A 10,395-nucleotide genomic window follows, 5' to 3' on the forward strand; every position below is an offset into this window, starting at 1 on the left:
CCCCGTTTCGTTATCCTTGTTTTCCTTACAGGAAATCACCTTTTGAAGACTGATGTTTGAAGCATGAGTTGAGCTAGTTTAGTATTCTTTTGTATAGCTCCTCGATGGTTGGAAAACTTTAAATGTATTTTAACAAAATAATTCCCTTTTGAATTTGGAAATTTGCAACCATGTGTATCTAAAAGTGTTTAACCATGTTCCTAAGTTGATTTGGTTTGGAAATGTTCTTTTCTAGGGTTATCTAAAGTTGTTGTGCATGGTTGGGTTTCGGACAGTGAATGTTATCTTCCCGAGGTTCTTTTGAGCGGTTGGTAGGGTTTACGCTCGTTCCGGATCCGTAGTCCCGGCGAGAGCTGGGCAGGCGGTCCGCCGAACCCTTTGGTTCGCCTTAGGGGGAGGTGGGGCCGTCACAGGTGGTATCAGACCTGCTTCGCGTGGTCTCTGCGCGGAGTGAACTTGGGCCAAGTGGTGTTATGGTCCCGATGTATAAGTGCTCTTTGAGCATAAGCTATGGATCGTGAGGTGTTATAAGATATAAACCTTTATCATGGTGCTTTGGGATAGTAGATCTGTAGGTCAGGTAAGAATCTCGATTGTAGATGAATTACTCTTGGGACTGGCCAGCCCGAGTTGTGAATTATCTTATTTTGGGATTCTTGTGCCCGACTACTAAATAGACGAGAGCCTAGGTTAGAAATGACTTGGGCGGACTAGAAATTCGATTCTATGGAACGTCATGTGATGTGTTAGGGTTTCATTACGGATGATTAACCATGCCTAAGATATAAATTCTATTATTCTCGTAGATTGTGCCCGAAACCCTAGAGAGGGACAGTTTTTAGTTGGTTGCTCTTGTACCATTGGCTTAGTTAGTATCACGAAGGATGTTTCCTTTTGCTTGTATCTAATTGACTGCTACTGTGTGATCTGTTTGTGTTAGATGTGTTATATGTATATTGCCTACTTTTATCACGTGCACCTGTATACTTTGGTTTTAATACCGTATTCGTGGTCCAACCCTAGACTGGTTAAGCCATATGGAAGGCACCCGTAGTGTGCTGAGATACTCCATTTACCTGTGAGAAGGAAGTAGAAAATTTTTGCATCCCGGAGAAGGCGATGATAAGGAATTTCGAGGATAAAATTCTTTTAAGGGGGAGAGAGTGTGAGGACCCGTAATTTTCTGAATTTCTAGGCTTTATTTTCTTTTAATTGCACGTTTTTCCACATTTTCTTTATTCGGAAAAATTTTAAAAATAATTTTTATGAGTAAATATAGTTTTTAAATGATTTTTCTAGTATCGATTAGTTTTTGAGAAATTAAGAGCGTATACCGGACGTGGGACCCGCTAGTGCGAAAAGTTCGGAAAAATTCGGCCCGTTAGGTTAGGTTTTGGATATTGGGTTTAATTTACCGGGTGTTATGAGATAATTAGAGGTTGTTGTATGGATAAGAGTGGAGAGACAAAAGGATAACCTAGCATTAAAGAGAGGGACAAATGTCACTTTGCTATTGGACTTGGAATTTGACCATAAGACCATCTTACCACCTTTACCAAATAAATACCAAAAAATTGGCCAAAAATCCTCTTATTTTTCCCTCTCTTGGCCGAATTTCTTGGAGAACAAAAGAAAGAAAAGCTATCAAATTTCTTCTACTCAATCTTGCTCAATCTCACAACTTAACCGATACAACTTCAAATCACTCCATAGAAACCTTTAGCTAGGTGGTAGTGAAGTAATAGGTGAAGTGGTTTGAAAGATAGTGGTGTAAGTTGCTTCCTTTCTTGAGATTTCAAGGTGAGTAGTCAAGAAATTCCATCTTTGGCTTTGATAATGATAAATTCATGACTTGTGAAGGTTAGTTAGGTGATTTTGTGGAGGTTTTCATGACTTTTGGTGGTGTTTGATGAATTTTTGATTTTATGCAGAATTTTTCTGTTTTTATATGTTTAATGTTGTTTGGCCATGTATGATGGTCTAGTATGGGTTAGAATGAATTTTTGGTATGATAATTGTAATGATTGGTAGAAAATTTCTGGTTTGAAGCAAAAATTCCAGATTAGGGTTTCTATGAAGCCTGTTCTACCCGGTACTATTCGACTAGGTTAGAGGCCGAATTTGCCTTGTATTAAAACATGAAAGTTGTATAGAATGATGTTTTGTAGTTGCCTACAAAATTTCAGCTCAATCGGATCAACGTATCCTGTGAAAAGACCGAAATACCCCTGCTGCCCTGTTTATGTCCGAACCTGCTAATCCGCTTCTGTAATTGGTTACTTTGACCAGGAATACTACTGATTTGATTGATGATGTATTCTTAAGACTTATAGACTTGTATCTTAGATTTCAAATGGCTTTGGAATCACTTGAATTGGAGTTGTATAAGCTGAGATATGACTGAATGAATCCGGACTGCCACAGTAAACTTCGAATGGGAAAATCTGAGGTTGTTTTGGTAAATTTGACTTAGATACATTGCAAACTGGACTGAGTGGCCTTCTTCAACATTTTAGCCCTTTTTCTTAGCTTCGAAACGGTGTAAATTACACCTCAATCTGACAAGGATAGCTTCAGTTGTGTTAATTCCGCTAAGCAACAGCAAGTCTGCCTTTTGTTTCCCAACCAAACTTCGTTTCCGCATATGTCTTAGTTTGATTTTGCACTTATACGTTCCATATGATTTTACTCTAGTGATATGTGGATTCGGTTATGACTCGTATTCGAGCCTTATTGTGGCGCTAATTAAAGGTGTTTGATAGCTTGTGATTTATGGGTGTTGAGGTTTGGTTGGAAAGTAAAGAAAGACAAGGGAAATGCTGTCAAAATTTTCGCGGAGCTTCTGCACAGTCTCGGGAAATTTACTATATCTTGATGTAGGAATGTCGGAATTGAGTTCCATTTGTTGCGTTTTAAACTAGATTCATAGGGCTATAAACCATGTAAATTTTAGACCCTGTTTATGTCTGTACCATTTATGGTGAGTTTTCAAATTTGACTGAAATATTGTACCTGTTCTGTCTTTCACTGGATAAAGCAGCAACTTGAGGCTTGAATTTGACTGACTTCCGTTCTGAATCTTATGAGGGTGTTCTCTGGAAAGTTATAGCCCTTTGAATGTATTTTCCAACGGTACAACTTTTACTAATTTTGGACTTACAAAACTTGAGATATGATTTTTTATATAGGGTTGCGCGAAACTGGAAAATCCTGTTTTCCTAGTATCGACTTTACTTTCATTTTCTACTTCAAATTTGGAGTTGGTCGGTCATTGTAGGTAGGGCTTTGAGGTTGTTCATGCCTTTAAAACTAATTGTTACCTTTTCACTCTGAGGTCACCTTTTGCTTTGCATTAATGGCTCTTTTGACTAGGCATATGGCTCGTAACCGAGTCTCACTTGCGAATTCCATAATAGGTCTTGGAGTCGAGTCTTAAGTGTTTGCCTTGATTGTTCTAGGAGGTGCCGACGATTAAAGCCACACTTGGGAAGGCAAATTTTGAAGTTATCCTTATTTGAACTGGTGAGTGTACCACTCCCCTGAATTATTGCTAAACTGGTTTCCTGTACTTGCAAATTGCTAGTTGAATGTCTTTCCTGACTGTTTATCTTGTATGAGACGAGGGTGTACTTTATCACACTCGTTCTCTTGCCTGTACTGAACAAACTGGAATCTATTACTTGTACTTGTTACGTACTTGAACTTGTTACTTGCACTTGTTATGATGTCGTTTGGAAGAGTATCCAACGACCTTCCTGTTAAACCTGAGCTCAACCTCATGGTGAGTTAATTAAATCGAGCCAGCGAGGGCTTGGTCGAGATAATTGACAATCCATGGGTGCCTATTCCTGGGGGAATCTTTGGGTATTGAGACTCTTGATTCCGGTATACTCGAGTATTACCATTCCTGTTCCTGTTTGGCGTTCGGGCCCGGTAAGGGGTATGTTTGGTGTACGGGATTTTGGCGTTAAAGTGGTGATCTACTGGACTGATTCCTTTATTTGACCGTTGACGGAGGGTCAACAGGGCTGGATCAAGTATTGCAACGGGGATTTGGCTCCTGAGAGCCACCTGTATCCTTTAAGTTGTGATGTTCGTTCATTTCTTTTACTTGATGCGGATATGTATCCTATACATGTTTTCTCATGATCTCTACTGTTATATTTTTGGTACCTCATTGAGCTTCTAGCTCACCCTGTTTCGTTATCCTTGTTTTCCTTACAGGAAATCACCTTTTGAAGACTATGATGTTTGAAGCATGAGTTGAGCTAGTTTAGTATTCTTTTGTATAGCTCCTCGATGGTTGGAAAACTTTAAATGTATTTTAACCAAATAATTCCCTTTTGAATTTGTAAATTTGCAACCATGTGTATCTAAAAGTGTTTAACCATGTTCCTAAGTTGATTTGGTTTGGAAATGTTCTTTTTTAGGGTTATCTAAAGTTGTTGTGCGTGGTTGGGTTTCGGACAATGAATGTTATCTTCCTGAGGTTGATACGAACTCGATTCTCCAAGGACCACTCGAGAAGAAATCGAATCGATCAGGCAGCCGAAGGATCTATCTTAATCAGGTTATGGGTACAAAAGACGAATTCTAAACCAACCAAGGACAGCTCGAGATTGTGTAGAACGGTAGAATGGCGCCACAATTCAACTTGGTCTTGAATTGATAAGCCAAAACTTGAACAAAGGAGACATGACTCACTTTGTATCAAGGAACGTTCCCAAAGGAACATGAAAGAGAAAAACTCTCAAATTTTATTCATAATTGTCTTCCTTGAAAATATCATAAGCATGGCTATTTATAGCCTTACAAGACTCAAAACCCTAATCTAAATTGAAAACAATACAAGTTTCCTTATTTGACTTGACTTCTAAACTTGACACAACTTCCTAAATAAATTTGGAAGCAATTAACTACTTTCCTAAAACTCTAATTCAACTAGAATAGGAAACTAACTCAAATAGGCTTAACTATGGTCAACATGACCTTAGCCTTTATTCCCCTTATTAAGGACTCAAAAATAACTCAAGACTAACTCCAATTAACTAACAATATTTGCTGAAAACTTAATTAAATAAATAACAAGAAATAAGCATGACAAATCTTCAATGATTCTTAAGCCCGATTGCACCATCAACTATCAAACAAATTTTCTTGAACTTCAAAGGGATCCAAATCTTCATGTTCTCATCAGAGGTTCTTTTGAGCGGTTGGTAGGGTTTATGCTCGTTCCGGATCCATAGTCCCGGCGAGAGCTGGGCAGGCGGTCCGCCGAACCCTTTGGTTCGCCTTAGGGGGAGGTGGGACCATCACATGAAAGTTGTTGGTAATAGAGTTAGCTAGCTACTGGTAAAATTTCAGCTCAATCGGACCACTGTATCTTGTGAAATGATAGAAATACCCTTGACTGCCCACAAGCCTTGTTTCACGGACAGTTTTCTATCCTCACTGAGATTTCGATTTTTGACCATGAAAATGCTTGATTTGGCTTTGGAGGTATTTATGAGAAATGTAGGTATATGTCTTGGTGTGACAGCCCCACCTTCCCCTAAGGCGAACCAAAGGGGTTAGCGGACTGCCTGCCCAGCTCTTGCCAGGACTACGATACAGGTTACGTCGTGCTATAACGTTCCGGAACATACCATTACACGCAAACAAGTCAAAATCATAAAAATAAAAAAAACGAAACTTTGCGCCGAAGATGAATAGTGCAGGACACGTCAGAATCCGGATTCAGTCCAGAGCCTTTTCGTTCACAATTTTTCTTTTGCCGTTTGATAGCCAAATCATTCCGAAAGTCAACCAAACATCAACCAAGCATATATACATTGAAATTCAATATTTACAACCACATTGGCATGTCAAAAGCTATGTATCATGGATATACATGTTTGGTTTGCCATTCAACAGATAAACCCACTATACATTAGGGTTTCATGCAAGAGCGATTCAAAATGGCATATACATGGCTCAATTTGGCAACCAACTTCCAAAAGGGTTCATTTTCCTGTAAGGAAAACAAATGGAACAGAGTGAGCTAAAGCTCAGTGAGTTACCACCACCAAAGCATCTAAAATCACATAAGAACAACCGTTCAATGCAAGTATGCCAATAAGAAGTAAATCAAATCAGTGAAAGGATACGGACGGCTCTCAAGAGCCCATTTCCACGCTTATTTCTTGATCCAACCTCATTGACCCTCCGTCAATGCTAAGAGTAACCATCCGTAGACATCACTTACATCCAACCGTCCAACTATCATACCCCAACCGGGCCCGCACTCCATTCAGTCATTTTGGTAATACTCGAGTATACCGGAACCAAAGGTCTCATTACCACAAGATTCCACAGTACAGTCCCCGTGGCATGACAATTTTCACTACCAAACCCTCGCCGGCTCGATCCAATTGACCACCAAACGGGGTTGAGCTCAGTGATACAGTAAAGCCATTGGACATGCACCCCAATGACACCAAATCAGTTTCCATGAATGGAATTCAGTATCTCATATAACAAGTGCAGTATTTCAGTAAAACGGTAAAGAGCTATGAAGGAAATCACAAGGGGTGAGGGCGGTCAAGTACACCCTCACCTCAACCACTTCCAACAACCAATTAAGCCTTCAAGGCATCAAATACACATAGCACAAAGCCACATTATAACAAGTAAGTGAGTAGTATACTCACAAAGCAAGAAAGTGGTGTTTCATACACCGTGGTCACCAAGACGTCGTGAGCTACCGTCACGTCCTAAAACATGTAACACATATAATGAGACTCGATAACGAGTCATAAAACAACGCCAATCACAACCCAATAGAGTTTCATATACATAACTAAGCATGATAGCAAACCAGAAATTAGAAGTAGCATTAGTCTTGGCCCCAAATAGAAAAACTGTTTTGCCCTTATTATGCGGTAATGCGTCAAATTCACTACGGTTATCGGATGGGGGTGTAATACCCACCGTTTCGAAGCTATGAAACAGGGCTACAACAATGTAGAAGGCCACTCAGTCCAGTTCCTCGCACAACTAGGTCAAATGTGACAAAAACTAAACCAGCATTACCAAAACAGGTTTGCAAAACACACAAAACTGTAATGAACACAACTCAGTCTATACAGGTCCAAATGCCGAAATTCCAAAGGCATATGATAGCTAAGATATCCAGCTACATTTCATCAGAAGACACCAACAACAGAATCCAAACCAATTCCAGTCAAAACAGACAATTCCTATCGCAGTTCGGACATTCTGTTCACCAAAAACAGCAACAGTAAAAACGGCATAACTCACTCTATACTACTCCAAATGCCCTGAAATTTTGCAGGCACTTCATACTCATCAATACCTACAACTTCCATGTTTTGAGCAAAGTCCAATTCGGCCTATATCTATGACCTAAAATTTCGGACAGATTAGGGGTTCATGAACCCTAACTTTTCACATTTCATTCCAAATCCAAAATTGGTTGCATTTAACCACAATGCACACCTACCAGAGCCAAAGCCCCTTATTACCAACCATCATACTAGTCCAAAACATCAAAATCATATGAAACCAGAAAATTCATCATAAAATGGAAAACTTCACCAAAACTCTTCAAATCAAGAAATAAATCACATTTTCCAACACTCAAGCCACTTCTAAGCATAATATAACCATCATTAGGTGTAGTAGGGGGGTTCAAGCATCACTTACCAAGTAGCAAGAGAGAGAGAGATGTTGGCCACCTTAGAGCTTCAAACAAACTTCACTAATACACTTACTATCACTAGAAGAAAGGTTTTTATGGAGTAGAATCTAATCTAGGCTTTTGTTTGTAGAAGATTGAAGCATATGGAAGCTTGAAAGTTGAAGAATTTCCTTCCTTCTTTGCTCAAGGAGAACCGGCCACAAGGAGAGAAAAATGGTGAATTTTGTGCAATTTTTGATATTTAATCCTTTGGTCAAAAAAAGTCAAGAAAGTGAATAGTGTTTCTTAAAGTCCAACTAATGAGAAGATGACACTTGTCACCTCATTAAATGCATTCTTATCTTTCTTATTCCCTCTCACATCAATCACTTCACACATTCTACTTATCTCTTGACACCCGATAAATTTTACATAGTATCCGAAACTTAACCTTATTGGCCGAATTTTTCCGAACTATTCACACTAGTGGGTCCCACGTCCACTATTTACTCTTAATTTTCTAAAAACTCTCCAATACTAGAAAAATCATCTTAAAACTATAATTACGCATAAAATCTACCAGAAAATATTTCTAAGCCCGAAAATGCAAAAATATAAGCAATTAAGGGGTAATAAACCCTAGGAAAATAATTAGGGTTTTACGAGTTCTCACACTTGGCTTCGAAACACCATAAGATTCGTTTCAATCCGATAAGTGTAGCTTCAGTTGTGGTTATTGTGCCAAAAGGTGTGTTTTATAGTCTATGATTTGTATGTGGTTGATTTGAGATGAATTGGTGTTAATTGTAGGATGGAAAAGTAAGGAAATGTAGGGGATATGCTGTCCAAATTTTGAGAATGTTGGATTTCTTCGAGTTTGGTTTGGTTTGGGTTATATATAAGAAGGGCCTTTGGGGTTGTTCGAGCCCTAGGTCTTCATGTTTCCTATTCGTTCCCAAAATCATGTTTTGCACCCATGCATTAGTAATTATTTGGCGAGGTCTACGACTTGTAGTCGAGCCTCATTTGTGCATTTTATTTACTGGATTTGTGGCTGTGGGAATCATAATTGTTTACTGTGACAGCCCCACCTTCCCTTAAGGCGAACCAAAGGGGTTAGCGGACTGCCTGCCCAGCTCTCGCCAGGACTAACGGTCCAGTTTCGAGCGATCTAATACGTTCCGGAACATACTAAGCGCGTAAACAAGCCAAAATGTCAAAATAAAAAAAAATTAAAACCGGAGTCGGCCATGAATAGCAACTGACACGTCAAAACCCAACCAAACATCAAGCAAATATTTACATGTTGAAATTTAGCAGCAGATACAAGCCAAAGTGGCATACAAAAGTATTCAAAAGTGGATACATGTCTGGTTTGCCAAATCAAAAGAGAAACGGTCCCAAAAGTATATTTAGGGTTTCAATAAATGAGCTATACAAAAGATATGTCCAACTAGCTCAATTCGGCAACCAACTATCAATTGCAGTCCAAAAGTATTTATTTTCCTGTAAGGAAAACAAAAGGAATAGGGTGAGCTTACGCCCAGTGAGATAATACCACTCAATCAGCAAAGTTCACATAAGCATAAAGCTTTTCATTTCAATTCATCAAAAGTAAGCAAAGGCACACATCAATAGTGGTGATAAAAGGATACGGGCGGCTCTCAAGAGCCCTTTTCCTCGTTTGCATTCTTGATCGAACCTCATTGACTCTCCGTCAATGTTTCAAAGTAACCAACCGTAGACTCCACTTTACTTCCATTCCTTCCACCCAACATATCCCTACCGGGCCCGAACTCCAAACACTTGCACTGTGGTATTACTCGAGTATACCGGAATCGAGAGTCTCTCATACTACAAGATTCCTGTCGCGCCCCACTTTTCGATGAGTGTGAAAAGTAGTGTGTGGAATATGTATGTGAATGTGTGTGAAAAATGAAAATAAAAGGCCGTGGGACTTGAAAATGCGACGATTTGGCCAAACAGAGTTCAAATAGGGTTTTTGCATGGAAAATGGAGTCGCCACTTGGTATAGAGTTAGGGTGTACCAAGTCACCCAAAAAGTGATTTTTGGAAAATAAAACCCTTTTAAAAGAACTTTTAGGTCTACGTAACCAAAGAAAGGGATCGGGGATCACGTTTGATAAGGGAGAAGGCAAAGGCAAAGCCTAAGGCACTCCCTTACCCTAGCCAAAGCTAGTTGCGTGACTTAGCCCTTCTTTTCCCAATTTTTCTACCCAAAGTATGTGTTGCATGTTGGACATGACTAATGGATGCTAAAAAAATGCAATCCTAAATCTAAAATGTCTCTTATGAAGCTTTTTGGTCCCAACCACATGAGTTGTGGTGGCCAATAAGGAAAGTCCTCATAGAGGTCACGAATGATGCAAATGAAGACTCAAATATGCGTGTAAGTGTGCAAATGTAAGAAAAGTGCAAGTGTGCAAATGCAAGAAAAGCGCAAGTGTGCAAATTGGGAAAATAAAGGTGTTTGTGTGCAAATGGATGAAAATATGATAGTAGATACATATAAGTGCAATTGAGTGCAATTTGTGAGGTAGAAAATAAATAAGTGATAAGGAAAGTGTGTGAACATGGCATGTGGATTGTGAAAAATATAAGTAGTGAGAGAATGTGGATAAAGAAAGTGAGGAAGTGATATGATAAGAATGAGAGTGCATGATCCTAGAGGAATGCATCAAGTCGGGTACGGGAAT

Source organism: Coffea eugenioides, unplaced genomic scaffold (assembly GCF_003713205.1).
Source record: "Coffea eugenioides isolate CCC68of unplaced genomic scaffold, Ceug_1.0 ScVebR1_2141;HRSCAF=3119, whole genome shotgun sequence".
Classification (NCBI taxonomy): Eukaryota; Viridiplantae; Streptophyta; class Magnoliopsida; order Gentianales; family Rubiaceae; genus Coffea; species Coffea eugenioides.